This window comes from Triticum aestivum, chromosome 5A (genome assembly GCF_018294505.1).
Source record: "Triticum aestivum cultivar Chinese Spring chromosome 5A, IWGSC CS RefSeq v2.1, whole genome shotgun sequence".
Classification (NCBI taxonomy): Eukaryota; Viridiplantae; Streptophyta; class Magnoliopsida; order Poales; family Poaceae; genus Triticum; species Triticum aestivum.
In genome coordinates, this window is record NC_057806.1 from 161,762,546 (window position 1) to 161,789,608 (window position 27,063).

Genomic DNA, 27,063 nt, shown 5'->3' on the forward strand with positions numbered 1-27,063 from the left:
ACGCACACACACACAGAAGTCGTTCTCTCCCCCAAACACCAACACACGAGCACATTAACACCCCTCTCTCTTGTAAAGTCCGGACCCAACATAGGTCTCTATCACTTTGTCTCTCGGGCATGCACACATCTCTTCCCTCACTCTCTAGGTCTCCCGCTATCTCTCTTACCCAAACACACACACTATGTAGAGTGTATATTTCCCATACACACAAAACGTCGCCCCCAAACGTCTATCTCCCTAGTTATGTGGTTCTCGCGCACTCACCTCACACACCACCCCCACTGCAAACAAGCACACTTTGTCTCCTTGTGCACCACTCTCCTCTTTCCATCTCTCCCACATGCGGACTCGCCCCAGCTCCTTCCCTGTATACATATGTCGTGACTCTTTGCATAGCTCCCTAATGTATAATCATTCTCGATTTCGCACATTGTTCTCTACACCATCTATTCTAGCTCTCTCATGAAGTCCCTATCACACACACGATGACTCGCTTGCCTTGCGTCTTCGTTCATAGGCCAATTTCGGACAACATCAACATTGTCTCCCTATCTATACGCCATTTATGGACACAAACGCCCCCTCTCGCCCCCTCTCTTCCTCTCTCTCTCTCTCTCTTCTCTCTCTCTCTCTATCCGATGCTAGCTCTCTCTTTCTCTCGCTCTCACACCCCTCTCCCCCACACACACTCGATGTCTCTTCCAAATAGTCTGCTCCCCCCGCCTGCACCCGTGCTATCTCGCTACTACACATGTCACACCATTCCCCCTTCCCTTATACTAGGTTTACATCATCAGTGGTCTCTCTACTCCACATACACTCACTCCCTCTCACACACAAACGCGTGCACAAACACACACACATACACGCACAAACACCCATTTACCTGGATCCTCATCTCTCCGCATGTCTGCATGTGTATCTCACACACTCACTCTCTAATTATGTATATGTGTCTCCACGTTACACAACACAAAGCCCCATGTACATGTCTCTCTCTATCCTCCACACACATAGACACAAAGAATCTGTTATCATTGCCTCAGTCTCTAACATATCACACACGCACACACTCTCTCTCTCTCGCAAACACGCTCAACAAGGGTTTCCCCGTGAATAACTTACCGTCTATTGATGAACAGTCGTGGCAGTACGGCGAACATGAGACGTGAAAAAGAATAAATCTACACGTGCTTAGACCACCTAGTATGACTACTAGGACTAGAGCAAGCCAAAAAGCGTGCCGCCGTTACCCCCTCCTTGTCGGCGACGGGAAAATCTTTGTTTTACACAGTCAAGAAGTCATTGTGCTCAGGGCCCACATGCCGAGGCGTTGAATAGAATGTAGATGCTAGTTTACGAAAGCAAAATCGATAATATGTTTGTATCTCCATACTTATATTTCTTCTCTTATAAAAAACCGAGTTGGTGATGATGGTACGTGTGCCATCTTGCAATATAGACCGTCCGATCTATATCTGACGGATGGAAATTAAACTAAAAGATACCCGCACCCCTCTCCACATTTGTAGACAAGGCCTTCCCTTATTCATCCTTATCTCCAACAAACCTCATTGTCGAGCAATTAAGAAAGGAAGCCTCTCGAACAAACTGGCCTGGTGGCCGCTGCCGGCGTCGTCAATCCCCATGCCTCCGCTCAGTACGACCACCAACCACCACCACACCCCACTCCTCTTCACCTTATCTCATATTTCTCGAGATATCATTAGTTTTTACTCATGGGATTACTCCCGCAAGGGTCAATCACAACAAGTGTTTTATAAAAAAATGCATCTTGATGTTCCGTGCAATGCACGGATCTTGCTAGTACTCCTACACAAGATTAAGTTGGTGATGCTAGTGTGTCTGCCATCCGTCGTTTCTGACCATTAGATCTACATCTAATGATTGTGAGGTAAGTTGTTGCCTTTTCTCACCAACATCCCACTTGTCTACCAATTTGCAGAAAAACTCATAATCAGTATCTTAAAACCAACCACATCCCTCCCTGACCTCACCAAAACAGCCCAAGGAATATATTCTAATTGAAACATAATATATCTCTAGTGACATATGTATATCAAAATTAGAGTGTTTTGTACCAAGTTTATGAATAAGTATTATTCTAATTATGATTCGTTGCAACGGACATGAACATTGATAGTATTTCCAACCATGCATTTCTTTTCCTAGTATTCCATAGTTTCGAGTTTTCCATCAAGATATTAGTCACTCATGGTTGATATTTACTTTCAATCATGTACACATATGCACTATGTAACTAGCCTTGCTTATTGGCTTCCAAAGCTTAACTTTCACTCCTACTTACAATATGTAGAGTATTTAACAAAAAACTACCACTTTCAACCAGCCCTAGGAGGAATCTATTGTACAAAAAATAGCAAAAACATACCCAACATTTCTTAATCCACGCCAAAAACTACCTAGTACTCCTACCGATAAGGTTCGTTTAAACCCATTTACGACAGGGTTGGCCCACATGTCTATGCTGACGAGGCAGCTTAAACCAACACATTTTGTTTGACCGTTGACACGAGGGACCCACATCTGACCTTCTATCCTGTTATTCCCCCTCAAATCATTATTTTTCCTGAACATTACATCAAACAGTACTGATGCGTGTTCGTCGGTGGCGCCGGTGATGAGCGAGTTGGCCGCCGCTCCGCCGGACGGGCCGGACGCCGCGCTGGCCTCCGCACGGGTTGGCAGGCTGGCCCGAGCGTGACTCACGAGCGAGCAAGCCGCCGCGCTGGCCTTCGCTCAAGCCAGATGGCTGGCCTTAGCGCGGCGCGCGCGAGCAAGCTGCCGCGCTGCCTTGCCAATCTAGCTAGCAAACCTTGCAGACAAGCAGCTGGACGGAGCTATCTTGGCTAGCTAGCAACCGCGAGCGCCGGACGGAGCTGGCATCCGAGCTGCCGCAACATGGGCTCCGCACCGCCGGCGGTTTTGACCTCGCCTTCTGCTGGCGGCGGTAGCTGTGTCCCATGGCCGAGGATGAGTAGGTGGACGGGCCGGAGGTAGGAGGTCACTCGAGGATTTTTGTTGGTAAGAGCATGTACAATGGTTGATAAGGTAGTTTTATCTTAAGTCTGCCACGTATGAAAGTGGTAGTAGTTTCTTGGCATTATTAGAGCAAGTACAATAGAGCTGAGTCAGCGGGCTATAAGAAATAAACTACTACTACATGTTGGCTCTAAGATGGGCTGTAGATGACATGGCACTGGCTTATAGCCAGCAGCTGGCTATACTATTAACCATGCTCTTAGGGGTTTCTTGTAAGGAACAATGTACGTACTACTAGCGACAAAAGGCGATTCTAGGTTGCGTTGTACTCCAACGAGTACTACTAGTGGGCGCGGGAGTGTATACCTCGTTTTGTGGGTTCGATCCCGGCCGAACGCGCGGCGGCCTTTTTTTAAATAATAGTACTACTACACTTCGCTGCGAGCCAATATTTTACATGGGTAGTTTGAGTTTTGAAGTCAAACGGACGTGCGGCACCATAATCTGGGTGCACTGGACAGCCTAGCCACGTGAACGGGTTTTCCTTCCCAGCATCCCATGGCTCGCATGCTCGCCCTTGCCGCACCTCGCTTGAAGCTTCCAGCTAGTAGCATATTTAAACTAGTGCCTCCCAATTAAGCCCGAGGAGCCGGAAAAGCCTGGTGGGGCATTGGGAACTGTGCAATATGGCTCTGTACGTAAAGTGCTCTACTACTACTCTGTAGCTTGTGGCGTTGCATGCATGGACTTCACTCCATTAATGGCTCCATTATAAAAGAAATTCATCTTGCCGTGTTTTTTTTAAATGGAGGCAAAAGCTTTGCTTCATCTCATTCATAAAGAAGGAACTACTAACAAAGTTCGACGAGATCCATTACACCTCCACAAATGGAAGCGAAAAGCCTAGTCTTGCTGTATCAAATAACTCAAATGTTCTGCCCCCGCAGTAACCATCGCTGATAAATAGGCTGCTAGTGTGTGTGTGAGAGGAGCGGCTGAGTAGGCCAGCTACGTGAGAGGAGCGGCTGAATAGAGCACCGAGAGTACCCACTAGGCCACTACGCAGGTGTACTTCCCCTCCATTGATAGTACAGCGATGGTTCTAGAGAACAGTAGTACCCTTCACTTCCAATTGTAGCTCCTTGGCCCTGAGATTCAAGAGTTCAAAACGGGTGCACTATACTAGACTAGACTAGAAGTACAGTACATTGCACTACTAGTGGAGAAAAGTAGTACTAGTACTGCTACAGTACAAGTACGTACTCCTCCGTCACATAATGTAAGACGTTTTTTGACACTAGTTGGCATGTACAAAAAATGGCAAAAACATACCCAAAATTTCTTAATCCACGCCAAAAACTACTACCTAGTGCCAAAAATTTCTTGCTAGTGCTATTATTTACAGTATAATGCAATCCCATAACGTTCCATAATCCCTTTCTTTCAAAAAAATCACTTCTGGAGAGAAGATTGCTATCTCCACGCGAGCTTCTCATAGGCCAGCGCCATCGCATGCAGTCATGTGAGAGAGAGGGAGACATCCATGCAGCATGCAGAGAGAGGAGAACGCGGGCGGACAGCCAATGGGCTGCATGGGGCATTTATAGCTGCTAACTCCTCCCATCCATGCGCCAGGGGTATTTCGGTCCCGAAAGCATGCAGCGAGCCCCTGCCTTGGTATCCGAGTCTACTCTTATGCGCAGAGTAAAAAGAATCGGAGGGAGTACTAGTAAATAATAGCCTCACCCCTTCGCTGAGGAACGATCTATAGTTGGAAGGGATGAGGCCCTGTGGTTACTACGCTCTTATCTCCTCCTCGCCAGTTCCCCTCCCCCCCGAAGAGAAGGCAGTTCGTCGCTGCTCCCATGGATTTGCCAGGCGGTTCTCCTCCTAGTCGGGGCTGGGAGACCATGGACGATGATCCTATGGGAGAAATCACACGCCGCTCCGACGTCCTCACCGCCGCAAGACTCGGTGCTTCCTGCACCAAGTTTTTCAAGATGCTGCTTAAACAGGCCATGCTTGTTGGTCTTCCATGCATCCTCGAGGAGAAGGTTCTTCTATGGGACAATCCTTTGAACAGTCCACCGCTCCCTGGCCATGGTTGCACGTTGACTCCGCTAGAGTTGTCGACATTGAGAGGTAGTCGGATTTTGTACGATGAGCAGGTCAGTAATGGAGTTTGATCATGTAGTACATAGTTATTCCATTTCCATCCCGTAATTTCTCCACTGCCCACCGTCTTATATATAAGTCTGGGCCAGTGCCAACGAAGATTGGCTTGCATACTTCCGGCCGGATACCACCATCATTTTGCACAACATCCACAGCAGTGCGGCCGTTCCGGTAGACCCCTTCTCCACCATTGGGATCAGCCTTCCGGACTGGCTGGGCAAGAATACGTATGATGATGCCTACATGAGATTGAAGAAGATAGCAATTGCGGACCCGCCGACAAAGCGACGCGGCTACGACGATTACTATCTCATCGTGGTGTTCGACATAAGGATTGCCATCAATGCAGGAGGCAGTAACGGCAGAGGCTGGCGCATGTTGGTGGCGGCAGATTTGTACCCTACACATTCGAAGATGTCGTGCGCCATCTAGGCCGCATCTTTGCGGTGACAAGCCAGGGGACTTGTTTCATCTGGTTGACATCCTACGGTACGGGAGATTACAAACGGAATGCACAAACCATCATTTGCATCCCTAGCGGTACTCCATTATTTTGCAAGGACCAGTCATCCCACGATCAAAATAAGATCACCGATCCTAGATGTGCATTTGCATCCGCGATTCAGTCTAAACTGGAACCTTGTAGCTGACTTTGGCATATTGGGATCAACTATCTTAGCAGTCATTACCCATGGTACCACTGATGTGCAACATGGTCACATAATCTACCACGATCGGACCATCACCATCTACCCAGGTATTCCATTTTTTAACCCTCTCGCCTTCTCTTTCATTGTTGTACTAGTAGTATACTTTGTAGTACTAGTAGGAGTACTTTTTACCTTGGAGGATGCGTATAGCTAGCTAGGCCCTTGAAGACTTGAACCCACAAGCTGCCACCATTTTTGTTTTTCGATGTCTTACTATCTCATCCATGTAGCCAAGAGTGGCTATATATAATAAGCCGGTTATTTTACTTCCTCTATACCGGAGTAGTACTATTTGTTGCACAGTATTACTGACCGCCACATTTGAGCACAACATGATTATGCATGGACCTTGACTATGTACGTCACCATGTGTCCAGATCTGGGATGCCGCATGTACCAGATGAACAGCGTCGAGTTCGACCCACGTGATGCTACGTGGGTGCCGAGGAACACTCTTGGAGAGTACTCGCTTTTCATCGGGGACAGCTACCCATTGTGAAGCGAATGCCACCTTCCATGCACGACACGAAAGGCCTGTCGTTCATGAAGCATGGTTGTGTCTTCAGTGCGCACCGCTGAATGAACGACATGCTGGGACACGCTATCCCTAATTTATGCCGCTTCAGCTTGGATGAGTCTCCATCGTGTGGAACCGGACTAGAAAGCTGCGAGAATGATTCCCATTTCCCACCGCTATGGATCGTGCCATCCATGAAGAACACCTGGGACTGGAACCTGGAGGAGGACATCTATCCCATCTATAACGTGTATGTGGAGTACGGTAATTGTGGACGGTAGCGCTGTGAATATATGTAGACTAGTCATGCACAAATTTATCACATGAGTTGGAGATGAACTTGTGTGGCATACTGGCATTTGTCCTTTAGAATTTATTACTAGTAAATGTGTTATGTGTACGTGCAACTTGTGTGGTTGTTGCATGGGCTCCAACACGCTCTTTGAGAAAAAAAGGTGGCACAGCTTTGGATATACATGACGTGGCTGCATCATACAGTAGCATTGTTCGCTATAGTTGTACTAGTACACTCCTACTAGGACGGAAACTCCTATAAAACCTTGTGCTTGGCTCTTTGCCTCTTCGGGAGGTTCAATAGTTCGTACTCATGTGAACCTTGCACTTGGCTCTTCGCCTCTTCGGAAGGTCCAACAATGATGATACTACAGTACAATATGCTTCTGGCAATCGGACACGGATTGAACTACTGCACGTCCACCGCGAGGGCGAGGGAGAGGGAGAGGGAGAGGGTGCTGTAGTCAAAACCCTCTCCTTGTCCTGCGAACCACCGCGCGCATGGGTGAGTGAGAGGCGTAGTAAGCAAGCTTCTCCTCATTCGGCGAGTTGACGGGACACATCAAAGCAGTACTAGTACTAGTAGTACTAGTCCATAATGTGTCCTTTCCGATTAATATGGCTTAATTTGAAACGAGAAAAATACACTGGCGGTCAACGTATGTAACAGTATGCTCTTTATGGTCACTATATATAGTTTTGAGGCGATTATGCAGTCACTAGCTCATCGTAGAGCACCATATTGCACCCTACTGACCGGCCACATAGTCGACGTGGCACTTTGTTGACTGGTTAAATTGTCACCTGGTTTCTGGGTCCCACCTGTCAGTTGGCAGAGCAAAGAAATCATTTAAACAAAACTTTACGCAGGCGCGACATGAGTCCAACCCTTGCGCATGAACCGCCCTGGATGTGTATGTGAGTGCATGCACGTGTCCTCCCTCGGTCTTCCAACAAAGAGTGTACTACATGATGTACATATACACTTCCAATGTGTTCAGCCTTTAATCTAAATCGATATTGATTGACTAATGCACCAACTTGTGCTGTAGGTATAGGCTACATGTCTATCCTTAATTACAGCATGCAACAGCCTTCATTTAATCTTCTTATCTCAATGGTCGCATGCACACATAAGTCTGCTACTTTTGGGCGTTAATTATGCCCTGGTCAATGTGTAAATCTCTAAATGTACAGTCTTTCACGGACATAGGGAGTAGGTTGAACACTTGAGCGTGAGCGTTTGTGTTGTGTCGTGTGCTGTGTGCCGCATGGGTGCGTGAGTGTTGCGTGTGCCCATGTGTACGTGTGAGTGTTGCATGTTGCATGCATGCATGGGGCTTACTCCCTCCCATTGACATGTCCATTTGGCTATAGATTTCAACAAGTGACTAGGTATGGAGCAAAATGAGTGAAGTGAGCGTAGAGGCATAGGGATACTGTAGAAAGGAAGTCCTCGCGATCCATTTATTCCCCATCTCGGCCAGAGAGAACTATTCAACTAGTCTTCGCAGTGAAGTGACAATACGCACTGTAGCAGATGGGACACGTAATTAATAAGCTGAACCAACGTGTTGGTGTTACTAAATCAGTCGGTTATGTTTGGTAGTCTCAAGTCATTGAAAGCATGCACAACCCACATATCCTATTGGTTGATATGCCATAAAACAAAAAACGAGAAAGGAGTTAATGTACGGTGCCTAAGTGTTTTGGGATTATTTGGTTCTCGTAAGGTGACTTACAGACCTAGACGGAGGGAGTAGTAGAATTGAGATTGAATGCACTTTCTTCCCCGTCTTCCACTCTTCTTCCTCCTCTCTTCTTCTTCCTCCACTCTTCCCCATCGTCGGCCACACACCATTTACCCCCGCTCACTGCTTGCCGCCCGCGCCATCTTCCTTGGTAGCTCGCGCGTACCATGTCCCCCCGCTCACTACTCGGCCACACGAGGAGAAGCTTCTTCGCTCTCCCGCCCGAATCCACTTCCCCGCTGGCTCACAGGCACCGAAAACCCCAATGGCAGAACCGACTGACACGTAGAGACGCGATTGGAATTCCCTCCCCGATGTTCTCTTGGAGCAGACCTGTAGTCGTATGGACCTACTCAGCACAGTCCGTCTGGCTGCATGCTTGGTGTCTTTGTACCATCTACTCGCCTACAACCGGCTTGCTCTTTTCAAGACACCCTGCTTGCTGATGCCCGATCCTCGTAGGCGGCCCAGACACCGACTTGACGATCACACGGAGGTTGCCGTGGTGCCCCTCGACATGCTACCACTACCCGTCCACCTGTCCTTCATGTGCGGCCACTACTGGGCGGGTATGAAGGCCAACTGGATGGTCCTCATCCACCACACCGGTAGTCCATGGCTTCTCGTGGATATCTACACCCAGGGAGAGATCACCCTTCCATCGTTGGACACCGCCGCCATCGAGCCTCGCGGCCCACCGGACACTCCTGCCTACTACACACGAGACGCGTCAAGCTTTTGGCTCGACCTCTGTTTGCAGAAAGTTGTAATCTATGAAGTGCCCACACCATCAGAAGACTACATGGATTACAAGCTCATTGCCTTGTTCAACAAGGGATTAGTCTATCTGGAATCCGGTCGCCATACATGGTTATGGCTCATCATCAATCCTGTTGAGGAAACATTTCTGTCTAATGCTATAGTGCACGATGGCATCATTTACACGATCGACGCACGGATTGGCTACCTATATTGGTGGGATCTATTATCGTGTAATCGTTCTATCTCATCTCATCTTTACCTTATGAATACGACTGCCTGTTCATTTGTTACAAATTTAGAATGCATAGCATGTCTATAACCACATCATTGCTATATGTTCCTCTCATTTCCTAGATTTTTATGACCACACATGTTATTGTTAGAGTTGATATGAGAACAATTGGCATCTAATGATTGTTAGAATACATATTATGAGCATAACATCATGATTGCAATATGTTACTCTCGTTTACAAGATTTTTATAACAACGCATGTTATTTCTTAGAGTTGATATGAGAACAGTAGTAGTAAGTGCTATGGTAGAATATGAGTAGGTGCTGTCATAGCTGTTTTCCTCTCATTGTTACATGATGTTTGAACCATGACATATTGCTAGAATATGAAAGCCATTGGCTTATTTTTTAACTTGGGGTATGATTATGACCATGGCATTGCAATTCTCTGTCTATGATATGTGTCACTGTTATAATAATCTTAATTCCACACATACTCTGAACATGATTGTTTATTTTTGTCCTTTTGGTCTCCAATTTGAATTGTTGCAGCAGACGCAAATGCGCTGGCCTTCATGATTACAGGACCTGGAATCATACCAGCCGATGGGTGGTGGTTTATCGCTCGTTCAACTGGCGGCGGTCATTTGATGCTCATTCGCACGTACCAAATTGACCAAACCATTACATCAAACCACATGCAGTACAATGCGTGGGGCGTTCCTGACATTGATGGCTATGCCTGCTTCGTGTTCGAGAAAGATCCCAGCTCTGTTGGGCCAGGTGTATTCAACTGGAGGCGGGTTTACAGCCTCGGCAACCACTCCTTGTTCCTCGGGCTCAATTATCCGATCATCCAACCAACCATCGATCATATCACCGACGATGATTACTGTGCTATGCAACTTCCATTCGCGAGGGGGGCTGTGTTTACACATCATACCATGGGTTTCATGAATCACCATATCCAGAGATTCGTCGACACAGCTTGTTGCCAGATAATCTTTAGTGTGTGAAAGGCATCAAGCTTCCATGCGATGGATGGCTTTTGCAAACCCGACATGTGGCGATGTGGTTCATGCCAACAGCAAATATGCACAACTTGATTCGTGCTGATATCTAGACTGAGCCATGTATTCTGCTGCTGTAGCACAACCCTATTTTTTGGATATTATGTACTGTTGTTAGTTTGAAGCACTCCTCTGGTTTGAAGGATAGATACCTTCCTGGGATCAAGTGCATCCTAACTCACCTGCGTAGGATGTACTGATAATGATGATGGAGATGTTGTGCAGAAGCCATATATATATCAGTTAGGCTTCAAGTGCGTACTTGTTAGTTAAACCTATGTATAAATCGTGACACTAAATACGACTAGTAAGCAGTACAGTAGAAGTACTAGTATACGTCGGTCAAATTATTCATCATGTCCACACATTGAATTGACGTGACAACATGCTGCGCGTGAGGTGACACAAGAATCCTGGCGGTGTGTTCGGGTATTCTGGACTTCAGATTTGGAGTACCACTTATCTGTCGAAATCTTTCATCATTCACTTAAAACAGTCGATTGATCATACATTGAGTACCATATAACTGGAGTTACCGATGCAAGTCGAAGAAGGATTGGCCCGTGCTGCCGGTTGGTGTCAAGTTTGATCCCACGGATCAGGAGCTGATCGAGCACCTTGAGGCCAAAGTGAGTGCTGACAGCGCGAGATTTCAGTCTCCCATCGATTTGTTCATACCAACCATCAACAGCGAGCACGACATATGTTACACCCAACCCGAGAAACTTCCAGGTAAGACACCGATCGGCCGTCTACTTGCACAAACATATTCCTTTGTTTATAGCTCTATTTTTCTTTTTAGACACAGACCTGGTGAAGCAATTACAATTTGACAATTCATAAAATGTGAAACAAGTGACTGCAACATGCCAAAAATGTTATGAAAATGCCAACTAGGTACACTAAAACCTGTATTCCACAATACTGCAGGTATCACACTGAGTGGCCTAAGGAAGCATTTCTTCCAACGCAATTCCAGGGCGTTCAAAAGGGGCGCGTGGACGCATCGCAAGATACAGTCGGAGTGCGGCATGCACGCGATGTGGCACAAGACCAGCAATACCTTGCCGGTGATGCTCAATGGCCGGCAGACGGGCAGCAAAAAAGGTTCTGGTGCTGCACACCAACAAGAACTTCGACCAACAGAGGACCAACTGGGTGATGTACCAGTACCACCTCGGGGACCTGGAGCAAGAGAAGGAGTGGGAGCTGGTCCTCTACAAGATTTTCTACCAAACGAACACTAGGGCCAGGAGTAAAAAGATTATAAGTTAGTTTGGTATTGGTAGTTGTACTACCTTGTCGTCCGCAAGTTGGTATTGTTGTTAACGATCTTTTGGTATGAAGTTGCATTTGCTTCCAACCATCATGCCGAGGGTCGACGTGGATATAAAGCTGAATCATTTGTTTCAAAACCAATTTTCAGGCACCTGATTTTTATTTGATGGGTAGCATAAGCACCCGCCGTTCGAATTCCCAGTTCTCCGAGTTTTTCGAAACAAGTGCATGCACTTATTATCACGATAAAAAACAATATCCGTGCTGCATCCCAGTTATCAGTCTGTACTTGCAGAATTCTCTCGTTTATTGAGCACGTATATTGTTTTTTTAGGTCGAGCAAGTTTCAACTGGGTTGTAGATTGCCCAGGGTTGTTTTGTTTTTAATAGGCCCAACGCATGACGACAACGGGGCATAAAGATCCAACAGGTATCTACTGGCCTCTAGCCCGCTAGCGTTAGTTATATTTTGTCTTACAACATCCGCAGGCAGTTTTTTTTACTAAATCAAACACACAGCCCAGTTCTATTTTCCTCTTGAAACGCATGTCCTACATCCGTTTCCTAATCTCTACCTATAGTTTTACTAGTTCATATACATGTATCATTATATTGAAAACACATAAAATTCCCTTTTCATATTTACATCCTTCTTTTTGTTGTTTTTTCCCACCCAGCACTGATTTTTTTACCACTGGTTTTCCCTTAAACCAACTAAATTGTCCCACGTCTTATTTTCTTACAAAAACAAAATGATTTTTTTGGCAAATCAATAAGTTCTTAAAAAATGTTTATCATTTCGGGATTACAACAGTTCGGACTCCACCAAAATATGCAAAATAAGGTTGGACTTTTTGACCGTGGTCCTGGGCAGAAAATGGGATGTAATAAATTACTTAAGAATTAGCAAATGGGCTGCAAATTATAAAAAGTAGCAAATGGGCTTTATGTTGTCTGCCACAGATTTGGAGGCTGACTTGTGGGCCTACTAAGTTCATGCGTACACAAGGTTTCTCAAAAAAGAAACTTAGTCAACAATCGACTCTACCAGCGTCAGACCGTTAGATGTCAATCTAACGGCAATCGTGCTTCTTCAGTCTCTGATCTTCCTGCCCCAGCCGCCCAAACCAGCACTGTCGGAACCACTTGCTCTCGCCTCCCGTGGCTGGCAGTGCTGCCGGGAAGGCCTCACAGCCTGTCTATCCCTCTACTCACCCACACCTCCTGTTATTTTCCAGCGACGGTAGCCGGACCAGTCAACCCTCGTACTCTCCACCGCGTGGGCAGCCACTGTCGTGTCTTCCCCGGCTCCGTGTCGTTCCCTTCGTAGGCCTCGCCGTCGTCCACCGCCTTGGTGTTCTCGGTGCGGCGTGGTCAACGATGTCCATCCAACGACCGTAGTGATTCTTCAACCTCTGGTCTTCTTGCCCCAGCCGCCCAAAGCAGCGCTGGTCGTGCCGCATGCTCCTGACTCCCGTGGCCGGCTGTGCTGCAGCGGAGGCCTCACCGTCCCCATACTACTCCCACAGTTGGCCAGGCCATCCCTCCACTCACCCACTCCCCCTGTTATTCTGCGGCGATGGCAGCCTCACACCGCAGCCGAACCAGTGAACCCTCGTACTCCTCTCCGCGTGGGAATCCACTGCCGCGTCTTCCCCGGCTCCGCGTCGTCCCCTTCCTAGGCCTCGCCGTCGTCCACCGCTGTGGTGCTCTCGGTGCGGCGTGGTCAATGTGGTCAATGACCGACTTCCATCGGAAGAGTACTGTACGTGGAGAGGCTGACAGCTGGGTCCACGACAGCCGCAAGTGCCTCCTTATTACGCGCAAAATAATTATTCCTCCACCTGACAGCAGGGACCCACTGGACAGGCCACCAGTATTTCGCGGAAAAAACGTTTCCCCCCTGACTGCTGGGACCCACCAGACGGGCCACCGTATTTCGCGAAAAAAAGATTTGCCCCTGACTGCTGGGACCCACCGGACGAACAACAGTATTTCGCGAAAAAAACGTCCCCCCCACCCTCGTTGTCAGCTCCGGACCCACCGGAAGTGCCTCCTTATTACGCACAGAAAAATGAATACTCCCCCTACTAGCTGGGACCCAACCTGGTGGGAGGCTGACTTGTGGGCCTACCAAGTTGACGAGGATGGAGGGCTTTGTCAACTTAGTCAATATGAATGATTCTAGCTCCAGTGACCGTACGATGTCCATCCAATGGCCGTAGTGCTTCTTCAACCTCTGGTCTTCTTGCTCCAGCCGCCCAAAGCTGCACCGGTCGTGCCACGTGCTCCTGCCTTTCGTGGCCAGCTGTGATGCCGCGGAGGCCTCACCGCCCCCTACTACTCCCACTGCTGGCCCATGCTATCCCTCTACTCACCCACACCCCCTGTTATTCTGTGGCGACGGCAGCCTCACACCGCAGCCGAACCAGTGAACCCTCATACTTCTCTCTGCGTGGGCATCCACTACCGTGTCTTCCCCGGCTCCGCGTCGTCCCCTTCCTAGGCCTCGCCGTCGTCCACCGCCTTGGTGCTCTTAGCGCGGCTTGGTCAATGTGGTCAACGACCGACTTCCATCGGAAGAGTACTGTACGTGGAGAGGCTGACAGCTGGGTCCACGGCCACAGCCCAGTTTTTTTGTGATTTCCCAAGTAAGTCGCTTTGTCAGGCCTGTTGGGCTGCAAATCTTTCAAGACGAGGAGAGCTTCATTCGGCTGGCCGAGAAAATGGCCCATCCGTAATGAGAAATGGGATGTACATTTTTAAAACACATCAAACCGGAAATTAGTTTAAAATATCTTTTTTCATTTCGAGATTTTAAATTACATTAATTTTTATGCGTGGAGAATTTTTGGTTTTTATATTGATATACATTTATTTTTAAAATCAGTTTGAATGTGAGTCGAAATTTCGGGATTAAAACCAGTTCGGACCGCACCGAAATATGCAAAATTTCGTTAATTTTTTAACTGTGGCCACAATATGGGCTGTAATGCTAACAAAAAGAATATTGGGTCCAAAAAACCCTTAAGAATTAGCAAATGGGCTGTCAATTATTAAAAATAATGGCTGATGGGCTGTATGCTGTTTTCCACAGATTTGAGGCTTTCCTGAAAAAAGGTTGATGCACAAGCACTGACTGTTGGATGTCCATCCAACGGCTTTCGTGCTTCTTCAATCTCTGCTCTTCCTCCTCCAGCCGCTCAAACAAGCGCCGGCGGGACTGCATGCTCCCACCTCCTCGCGGCCGGCTGTGCTGCCGCGTAGACCTCACCGCCCGACCGTACTCCCATCGCTGGCCTAGCCATCCCTCTACTCACCCACACCTGCTGTTATTCTCCGGCGACGGCAGACGAACCAGTAAACACTCCTACAGTCGTACTCCCCTCCACGTGGGAAACAACTGCCGAGTCTTCCCTGCCTCCGTGTCGTCCCCTTCCTAGGCCTCGCCGTCGTCCACTGCCCTGGTGCTCTCGGCGCGGCGTGGTCAATGTGGTCAGCGACCGACATGCATCTGAAGTGGACTGTACGTGGAGAGGCCGACAGCTGGGTCCACGGCCGCACGCAAGGAAATGCCTCCTTATTACACGCAAAATAATGATTCCTCCACCTGACATCAGGGACCCACCGAAAGGGCCACTGTATTTCGCAAAAAAATGTTACCGCCGCTGACAGCTCGGACCCACCAGCTATATCTTCGCACGCAAGGAAGTGCCTCCTTATTACATTCAAAAAATGAATACCCCCTGCTAGCTGGGACCCACCTTGGTGGGAGGCTGACTTGTGGGCCTACTAAGTTGACGGGGACGGAGGGCTTTGTCAACTAAGTCAATAGGCACGATTCTAGCTCCAGTGACCATACGATGTCCATCCAACGGCCGTAGTGCTTCTTCAACCTCTGGTCTTCTTGCTCCAGCCGCTCAAACCAGCGCCAGTCGTGCCTCGTGCTCCTGCCTCCCGTGGCCGGCTGCAATGCGGCGGAGGCCTCATTGCCCCCTACTACTCCCACCGCTGGCCAGGCCATCCCTCTACTCACCCACACCCCCTGTTATTCTGCGGCGACGGCAGCGTCACACCGCAGCGAACTAGTGAACCCTCGTACTCCTCTACGCGTGGGCATCCACTGTCGCGTCTTCCCCGGCTCCATGTCGTCCCCTTCCTAGGCCTCGCTGTCGTCCACCGCCCTGGTGCTCTCGGTGCGGTGTGGTCAACATGGTCAAGGAACGGTTCCGTCGGACATGGACTGTATGTGGAGAGGCTGACAGCTGGGTCCACGGCCGCAGCAAGGAAGTGCCTCCTTATTACGTGCAAAATAATTATTCCTCCACCTAACAGCGGGACCCACCGGACGGGCCACCGTATTTCGCGAAAAAAATGTTTCCCCCTGACTGCTGGGACCCACCAGCTACATCTTCACAGGCAAGGAAGTGCCTGACAGTCGGGACCCACCTGGTCGAAGCGTACGTAGCGTTGTCATTCTGGCCGCGAACGTGTACGTGCATACTGGTCGATGTAGAGGCGTGCACGTGTCGTAGTAGAGGCGCGCACGTGTCGTAGTAGAGGCGCGCACGTGTCGTAGTAGAGGCGCGCACGTAGCATTTACACATACGTACAGCGGCCATGGTGCAAGAAAGAAAATACGACCACGTATGTGTACATACGGGCGGGGTCTCGAACGCATACTCGCGCATACGTACGGCCAGGGCTCGTGTACATGGCTAGGTCGGAACGGAGAAACAGTGTCGTCTTCGTGTTCATGGGGAGGCAACGGAATGCGTCATGTTCATGGGGAGGCAATGGAATGCGTCGTGTTCATCGGGAGGGCTTGGACGGAACAGGCGATGGAAACGAGGCCTGGCGTACCGTAGAAGGGAGGAAACGGCCTTGTGTTCGACCGACCACGTTCGAAACAGGATCATGTTCATCGGGAGGGGTCTGGCGTACTGCAGACCTCCTACGGTCGAAACAGGGGTCCTGTTGATTGGGAGGGGTGTGGCGTACCACAAAACGGAGGAAACGGACTTGTGTTGGAGCGCTACAGTCGAAACGGGGGTCCTGTTCATCGGGAGGGGTGTGGCGTACCGCAAAACGGGACTCCACGGGATACTATTCATCTCCACCGTCGACCTCCTCCAGCCTCCACGGGCACCTGTTCATCTAGCCTCCACCACGCGCTACTCCACCGGCTACTGTTCAATCACCCCTCCACCGTCTACTATTCATCCAGCCCTCCACACCACGGGGTCCTGTTCAACCACCCCTCCACGGGCACCCCTCCACCGTCTACTATTCATCCAGCCCTCCACACCACGGGGCCCTGTGCAACCACCACTCCACCATCTAGTGTTCATCCAGCCCTCCACACCACGGGGTCCTGTTCATCCACCCTTCCACTGGCACCCCTCCACCGTCTACTGTTCATCCAGCCCTCCACCACACCACGGGGTCCTGTTCATCCAGAGGCAACGCCACCGCTCACTGTTCATCCAACCCCCCTCGCAATGCTCACTGTTCATCCCATCGATCGGCTTCAGTTAGCAGCAGTAGCGAAGGAATCGCTCGATCGGGTTCAGTTAACAGCCATCGATCGATCGCTCGGGTTCAGTAACGCGTAGCCTGCACTGCAATCGCTCGGGTTCAGTTAGAGCCCAACGCCTCGCTCGGGTTCAGTTAGAGCCAACGCCTCGCACACACGCACGTACGGGTACGAGAGAAACGCGTATCGCTCGACCCTTGACCTCCCACCATAACCGGGACCTCCCCGAAATTTTCCTCCCCCTTGCTTCTACCACGGTTTTTTCCGTCATGGACGGCCCAAAGAATGACATGCAGCTGCGTCTCTGGCCCGCCCAGGACGAAAAGCCCATTTTCTGTCATGATTTTTGGTCATAGAAGTAGGAGCCCACCACATCTATGATGATACTGGGTTTTGTCACAATTATCGTCATAGAAGTGTCCTATGTATGACAGAAAAAATTTCATTCGGCCCAAAATGTCACGGATGTGTCTTTTTTTTGTAGTGTAGGGTTAGAACACAACTTATGATCTCGAGGTAGATCCAGTATGTACTCGATACACAATCAGCAATACAATCAAAGAAGGACGTAGGGTATTACCTCTTCGAGAGGGCCTGAACTTGGGTAAATATTGCCTCCTTCGTCCCTTGTTATCCATAGACCTAAGATCCACAACTTGGGACCCCTACCCCAAGGTCTATCGGTTTTAGTACCGACATGCGTTAAAAAGTATGATCCAATTGCCTGATTTTACACTAGGGTGCTCATGATTTATCTTAATTCGGTGAAGGCAGAGTCATGCCATGCTTACATAATTCAATGAGTAGGGATAACATTCATTGGGCATCATATATTTTGAAAAAGTAACGATTATTTTCTTGTATTCATGGATATTACTATGTTGATACTAATTACTTCATCATTTCTCAATATTTATATCGTAAAGAGATCACATGATAAACTTGATAGGTAGCATTCAACATCAAAAATTCTATTATTATCATTTACCTACTCGAGGACGAGCATGAATTAATCTTGGGGATGCTAATACATCTCCAATGTATCTATATTTTTTTATTGTTTCATGCTATCATATTACTGGTCTTATATACTTTATATGCAATTTTATATCATTTTTGGGACTAGCCTATTAACCTAGTGCCCAAGTCAGTTGCTCCTTTTTTGCTTTTTTTTACATTTCAGAAAATCAGTACCAACTGAAGTCCGAACACGATGAAATGTTAAGGTGATTTTTCTAGACCAGAAGGGACCCTAGTACATTCGGGGGGGGGGGGGGCAGAAGATCTATGAGACAGTCACAAGCTCACATGGCGTGCCCCGGGGGCGTCTCCTTAACTTATGGGTCCCACGCAGCTCCGTTTTTCCTAATTCCACTTCCATAAGTTCCCATAAATCCTATAACCAACAGAGAGCCACCTAGAAAAAAATTGCCTTTGCAAGCTTCTGTTCTTCCGTGATCCCATTTGGAGGTCTTTTTTGGTACTCTGTCGGAGGGGGAACCGATCACGGAGGGCTTCTACACCATCCTTGCTGCAACACCAATGATGTGTGAGTAGTCTACCACAAACCTATAAGTCCATAGTGATTAGCTAGATGGCTTCTCCTTTCTCTCTGATCTTCAATAAAATGTTGTCCTCAAAGATCTATTCGATGTAATCTTCTTTTGCCGTGTGTTTGTTAGGATCCGATGAAATATGGGTTTATGATCAAATTATTCATTGAAAGTAATTGAGTCCTTGTTGAACTCTATTATGCATGATTGTTATAGCTTTTTAATTCTCTCAGACCTATCCATTTGGTTTGGCAAACTATATTGATTTATCTTCAGTAGGAGACATGCTTTGTGGTGGGTTCAATCTCGCGGTGTCCTCACCTCGTGATAGAAGGGGTAGCGAGGTACATATTTGTATTGTTGCTACAAAGGGTAAAACGAAAGGGTTCAATCGCATTGCTTGGTTTTATTTTGTCTACATTATGTCATCATACTTCATGCATTACTTTGTTTGTTATGAACTTAATATGTAGAGAGGCAAGCATAGGAGCGCTCTCGAAGTGGAGTAATAGTAGTAGTTGCAGAATCATTTCGGTCCACTTGTCACAGACGTAATGCCTATATACATGATCATTGCCATGAATAACATCATAACTATGCACTTTCTTATCAATTGCCCAACATTAATTTGTCTACCCACTGTATGTTGTATTTATGAGAGAGAAGCATCTAGTGGAAACTATGGCTCTCGGGTCTACTTTTATCATATTATAAAAACTAAAAATACCTTGCTACAACTTATTACTTTTATTTTAGTTTTTAATTTATCTATCTACCAATATCAAATTTAATCCTTGCCAGTAACGAGTTGAAGAGGATTGAGAACCCTTTTGCCCATGTTGGGTGCAAGTATTTGCTCTTGTGTGTGTAGGTACTGCTTACTAGGAATTTACGTGATTCTCCTATTGGTTTGATAACCTTGGTTCCAAGGTAAATACTAGTCACTACTATATTGCTTCACCCTTCCTCTTTGAGGAAAATCTCGATGCAACTCACAAGTAGCACACACCGACATTGAGAAAAGTCATGCAAGACCAAAGCCATATCTTGGTAGAGAAATAAAAAGAAAAAGAAAAATGCAATGATGATCCCACTGAGATGATAGCCAATGAAGATAATGCAGGCACAAACGATTCAGACATGGACATCTCCACGTGAACTGAAAACCATGGACTCACCAAGCGAACAACCTAGCTGTCAATAATTGTATGCTGAACCAAATCCGCTAATGTAGGGTGTGAGTCATCTTGTTGATCAACCAACGAGAGAGGACATTATCACCAAAATCCAACATTGGGGACACTCAGGTGATCCCACTCTATCGTACAGTGCACATAGGTGGTTAATTTGAGCATGGCCACTGCCCCCACACAAATCGTTACCGCACCACCATGCCCGCAATCGGTCATCACTAGCCCCATCGAGCTTCTACTCATGCCCTAGCCATTCGCAATACGACGAGCATCACCAGCCCTGCCACCGTGCAACACCTTGTGACACCACCGCGATTGATCATCACTACCTGCACACCTCACACCGCCTCCATGCCTCATCAACCCAAATGGCATCGGCGAGACAGGGAAGCGGCGGATGCAACGCATACCTCTCCATAAACCTCCAGCTAGAAGCCTTGACACTCACCACCATTTTCCACATGTCCCTCTTTCCAATACACAACTCCAAAAGTGATGCCCCCAAGGAGGGTGAAAGTGCAACTAATCCCCGGGTGGTTTTGGTAATTCATAACAACATATATCTCATTGAACTAATATCCATTCAAGTTAAAGATTTCAGGATGTTCAGTGATTGGCATGGCAAGGACTAGTGATTGTGGATCCCTCAAAATGCTAAGGACATGGATTGGCAAAAGCTCAAGACTCTACATTTTTGGTTAAGTGATCCAAGATCATATTGAGTCCATAGGAAAGACAATACTATTAAAAGGGGATGAGGTTTTGATTATGATCTATTTTCTCAAGTGCTTAGTGATATTGCTCCAAAACCCTCAACCACTTTCTCTAGGCAAATCTGTCCAAGACCTACATTCCAACTCAGACCCACCAAAACTTCCCTATTCGGACCCACCGAGTTCATCTGGACAGAGCCACAACCAAACCCTAACAAATCAGATCCACTGATATGGATCTCGGTCCCACTGACATGGCCTTGCCAACTCTCTAGAACCTATTGCAATTATTCTAGTCTTACTAGTTACGCAATTGGTGCCATCGAGATGGCTTGCCAACCTTCTGTTACTTATTGAACTTATTTCGGTCTCACCAAGGTGATGCAATCGCTACCACTGAAGAAATGTTATGCCCTACCATTGGACATCGATTGCTCCGAGTTATTTCCAGTCGGTCCCACTGAGACCTACAATGTTCATCTTTTACACAGGTCGGTGGCACCGAGATTTCTGATCGGTGCCACCGAGTTGGGTCAAAAGTGTGTAACAGTTGGATTTTGTGTGGAGGCTATATATACTCCTCCAGCCCCTCTTACTCAGTAAAAGAGCCATTAGAACGTTCCTACACATCCACTGCTCATTTCCGAGAGAGAACCACCTACTCATGTGTTGAGATCAAGAGTTTTCATTCCTACCATTTGAACCTTGATTTCTAGCCTTCCCCAAGTTGCTTTCCACTCAAATCCTTCTTCCACCATAGCCAAATCTATGAGAGAGAGTTGAGTGTTTGGGAGACTATCATTTGAAGCACAAGAGCAAGGAGTTCATCATCAAGACACCGTCTATTACCTTTTGGAGAGTGGCATCTCCTAAATTGGTTAGGTGTTGCTTGGAAGCCTCCAACGTGATGTGGAATTGAACCAAGAAGTTTCTAAGGGCAAGGAGATCGCCTACTTCATGAAGATCTACCCAAGTGAGGAAAGTCATTCATGGACGTTGGCCATGGTGGGATAGACAAGGTTGCTTCTTCATGGACCCTTCATGGGTCGAGCCCTTCATGGGCTCGCACAGCTGTTAGCCTTCATGGGGTGAACTATCCATCAATGTGGACGTGTGATAGCACCACCTATCGGAACCACGCCAAAAATCACCGTGTCCCCATTGCATTTTCCTTCTCCATACCCCCTCCTTCACTTACATGTGTAATGTCTTATTTTCCGCTACTATACACTTAGAATTGCATGTGTAGGATGTTGCTTGACTTGTCATCATTGCTAAAATCTTCCTACAACTAAATTTGGGAAAAGGTTAGGATTTATTTGGTCAAGTACTCTAATCACCCCCACTCTAGACATACTTTCGATCCTACAAGTGGTATTAGAGATTTGGTCTCTGTAAGACTTGGTTTCCATTGCTTTGGTCACCATAGCCTTGGTTACACAACCTAGGAGAGTATGGCATCTAGTGAGGGTAATTATCACCGTAGAGGTTCATATTTTGATGGTCCATATTTTTCTTGTTGGAAGCATAAGATGAAATGCATATTCTTGGTCATAACCCCGCCATTTGGGATGTTGTTCGTATTGGCTTGCAAGGTGAATTCTTTGGGGATGGTAGAGAACAGGATCGTGAAGCGACCTTGAAAGAATTGAGGATGTTGTAATACAATGCTCAATCTTATAATATTCTCTTCAATGGTTTGTGCCCCGAGGAATTCAACAAAATCAGCCACCTTGAGAAGGCAAACGAAATTTGGGATATTTTGGTTGATATGCGGGAAGGTACTGAGTCCGTCAAGGAATCCAAATTGGGTGTGCTTCAAAGTCAACTTGACAAGGTCAAGATGAAGGATGGTGAAGGAGTTGTTGAAATATACTCTAGGCTTGCCCTCATCACAAATGAGATTGTTGGCTTAGGAAGTGAAGAGATGACCGACAAGTTCATCAATCCTTAGAGTTTTGGAAGGTAAATATGATACAGTGTGCACATCGATCCAAATGATGCCCAATTACAAAGATCTCAGGCCCATGGAAGCCATTGGAAGAATTGTTGCTCATCAGATCTCACTCAAGGATAAGGAGGAGCTCCACAACAAGTCAAGTGGTGCATACAAAGCCTCAAGTGATGCTCCTACAACATCAAGTGACAAGCTAGTATCCAATGAGAAATTAAGTCTAATGGTGAAAAACTTCAATAAATTCTACAAGAGTAGAAGCAAATATAGAAGCACCATGTCAAGATCCTACAATGAGAAAACATCTTCTAGTCGTGATCGTAATTGATACAATTATGGAAGACCCTGACACTACTCCAATGAGTGTATGACACCCTACAAGAAAAGAGAAGGGTCACCTAAAAGGAGAATTAGAGGAGATGAATCACCTCATAGAGAGAGAAGGAGTAGAGATAATCATTATGAACGAAGACCCTTTCGAAGAAGCAAGGATTCAGAAAGGGAAGAAAAGTCATCAAAGAGCTACACAAGACGAACACATCAAGATCTTGTTGGTGAATGGGTTTCCAGCTCCGACTCTGACACTCTGTCCGACAGAAGTTATCACTCTAATTCTGACCATACTCAAGATGAAGGTGTTGCCGGTCTTGCACTAGTGTCATCCAACTCCCACGACATATTTGATTCACCAAATGAAGGAATTGGAAGATGCTTCATGGCTAAAGGCCCCAAGGTATCACAGCCCGAGTATCTTGATTTCAATAGTGATGAAGATTATTTGCTAGGTGACGATGATTTGCTTGATAAACTAGTGATGTGAGCTATAATGACCTTGATAGTAATCATGATAGTCAAGATGAAATGAATGACAATGCTAAGAAGGAGATTGAGCGTCTAACTAAAGAACTATACACTCTTAAGTTAGATCATGAAACAACTCAAGAAGATCATAGAGTGCTCCTAAGAACTCGTGAGAAGCTACGCTTCGAGAAGCTAAATTTAGAGCAAAAGCATGAGTTTCTAAAAGCAATCAATGATGTACTTCGAAGGAAGAGTTCTTCTTATATTGCCAAATGTCTCCTCTTATCTACTTACATTCCACAAGTTAAATCTAGTAAAAAGAGTAAGAAATATTCTTCTTCTAGTAGTAACAATAACCATGCTAAATCCAATATTGTTGCTTCTAGTAATTGTTGGGGAACATCGCATGGGAAACAAAAAAATTCTACGCACATGCAAGATCTATCCATGGAGATGCATGATATGTCTCCGTCGTATCTACTATTCCTAATGTTGTACCTCTTGTTTTCGACTCTAATTTGCATGATTTGAATGAAACTAACCTGGACTGACGTTGTTTTCAGCAGAACTACCATGGTGTTGTTTTTCTGCAGAAATAGAAGTTCTCAGATTGGAACAGAACTTTTTGGAGATTTATTTCAGAATAAAAGAAAATTACGGGAGCCAAGAACCACCAGAGGGGGTCCCTGGAGGAGCACAACCCACCAGGGCGGCCCCCTTCCTGGCGCGCCTAGGTGGGTTTGTGCCCACCTGGTGGCCCCACTGACCCTGTCTCCGACGCTATAAAATCCTATTTTCGGAGAGAGAAAATCAGGGAGGAAGAATTATCTTGTTTCACGGTACGGATCCACCGCCACCTCCTGTTCTTCATCGGGAGGCCAGATCTGGAGTCCGTTTTGGCCTCCGGAGAGGGGGGTCTTTGATCTTCGTCATCACCAACCCTCTTTCATCACCAATTCCATGATGATCCCCACCTTGAGTGAGTAATTCCTTCGTAGGCCCGCTAGTCGGTGAGGAGTTGGATGAGATTCATCATGTAATCTAGTTAGTTTTGTTAGGGCTTGATCCCTAGTATCCATTATGTTCTCAGATTGATGCTGCTATGACTTTGCTATGCTTAAAGCTTTTCACTTTGGGCCCAAGTGCCATTATTTCAAATCTGAACCGTTTATGTTATCACAATTATATCTATGTTCTAAACCCGATCTTGTAAGTTATATTCACCTATTATGAGTTATGATCCGTAAACCCCAGAGTGACAATAGTCGGGATACTTTCTGGTGATGACCGTAGTTTGAGGAGTTCAAGTATTCACTATGTGCAAATGCTTTGTTCCAGTTCTCTATTAAAAGGAGGCCTTAATATCACTTAGATTCCTTATGGACCCCGCTGCCACGCGAGGGTAGGACAAAAGTTGGCATGCAACACGTATGAATATTTATGGAATACATGCCTACATTATATTTATGAACTGGAGCTAGTTTTGTATTGCCCTAGGTTATGACTGTTACATGATGAATATCATCCAACAAATTCACCGATCCAATTCCTAAAATTTCCTACATATTGCTTTTGGTATGTTACTATACCTTCTGTTACTGTTACACTTGCTATAGAATCATTGATATCACTGTTATTGTTAATGTTACTACCATCATTGCTATCAAAAGTATCATACTACTTTTCTACTGATCACTTTGCTGCATATATTTAATCTCCAAGTGTGGTTGAATTGAGAACTCAGTTGTTAACGCTTGCAAATATTCTTTGGCTCCCCTTGTGGCGAATCTACAACTTTGGGTTGAATACTCTACCATCGAAAACTGTTGCGATCCCATATACTTGTGGGTTATCATGACCTTTTTCTCGGGCCATTGCCGGGTAGCATAGTTATATTTGTTGATTCACTTGGGATTATTATCTATTTATCACTATGAGTAATCTGTAGGATACAAAAACCAAGATCGTTCCCTCTAGGATGAGGGGAGGTAAGGAACTGCCATCACACTCTACACTTGATTCACCTTCTGTTTTGAGTAGACTTGCAACACCACCACATGCTATTAATCCTTATATGTCCCAAGTTATTGATGATGCTACTTCTGTGAATGCTACTCATGATGATGCTAATACCTTGCTTGATGATAATGTGCCACTAGGTGAATTTCTTGATGAACAACTTGCTAGAGCTAAAGATATTGAGAATGTTGAAACTGGTGAAATTATTGAAACTGATGAAGAACTTGAAAATGGAAATCTTGAAACACCTATTAGACCTAGCCCTCCAAGATATGGAATGCCTAATGTACCTGAAGGTTATTTTATGGATGAGGATGGAACTAGAGATTTTCTTGCTTGCAATGATAGAGATGATCTTAAGCAATTATTATGCAAACTGAAAGAGAAATCTTTGAATGCTAGAAGGAAATGTGATCCTAAGTTTGCTAATTCACCTACCTTTGTTGATGATAATGAACTCCTCAAACTATGACCCAGAGTTAATTACTTTGGTTGAATCTGATCCTTTCCATGGCTATGAAAATGAAACTAGCGTGGCACACCTTACTAAATTGAATGATATAGCCACCCTATTTTCTCATGTTGAGAAGATTTGCTACTACTATATTCACAAGTTTTTTCTATTCTCATTAAAGGGTGATGCTAAGATATGGTACAATACTCTTGCTCCTAGTTGTGTGCGTAGTCCCCTATATATACTTTATTACTTCTCTAAAAAACATTTTCCTGCTCATAAGAAACAAGTTGCCTTACAGGAAATATTTAATTTTCTCCAAATTGAAGAAGAGAGTCTCCCACAAGCTTGCGGGAGGCTTCTCCAATTGCTTAATGCTCTGCCTGATCATCCTCTTAAGAAAAATGAAATACTTGATATCTTCTATAATGGACTAACCGATGCTTCTAGGGACTTCCTAGATAGTTGTGCTAGTTGTGTTTTCAGGGAACAAACTATTGAACAAGTTGAGGAATTATTGAATAATATATTAAAAAATATGATAATTGGACTCTTCCTGAGCCACCGCATAAACCCACTCCAAAGAAGAGGGGTATCTTATAGCTTAGTCTAGAAGATATGCAAGAGGCAAAGAAATCTCCGAAGGAAAAAGGTCTTACAAGAGAGGATGTTAAATTTTTACCTCCTATCGAAGAGATACATGGACTTGATACACCACCACCCAAGGTGGTAGAGGTAAACTCTTTAATGAAATTTGATGAAAGGGACAATCCATATAATATGCATCCTAGTCAATGCGTTTATGAGTTTGATAATTACATTACAAAGCAAGATCACTTCAATGAAAATGTTATGAAACAATTGAAATACAACTCTCGTATGACTGCCCGTTTGAGTGACTTGTTATTTAGAATTACCGACGACAATAGAGGTGTAGGAAAACATGCCTCTATGGTTCACACCTAGTTAGAACAAGTTGCTAAATCTCAAAGAGAATTGCTTGATGAAATGAATAATAATAT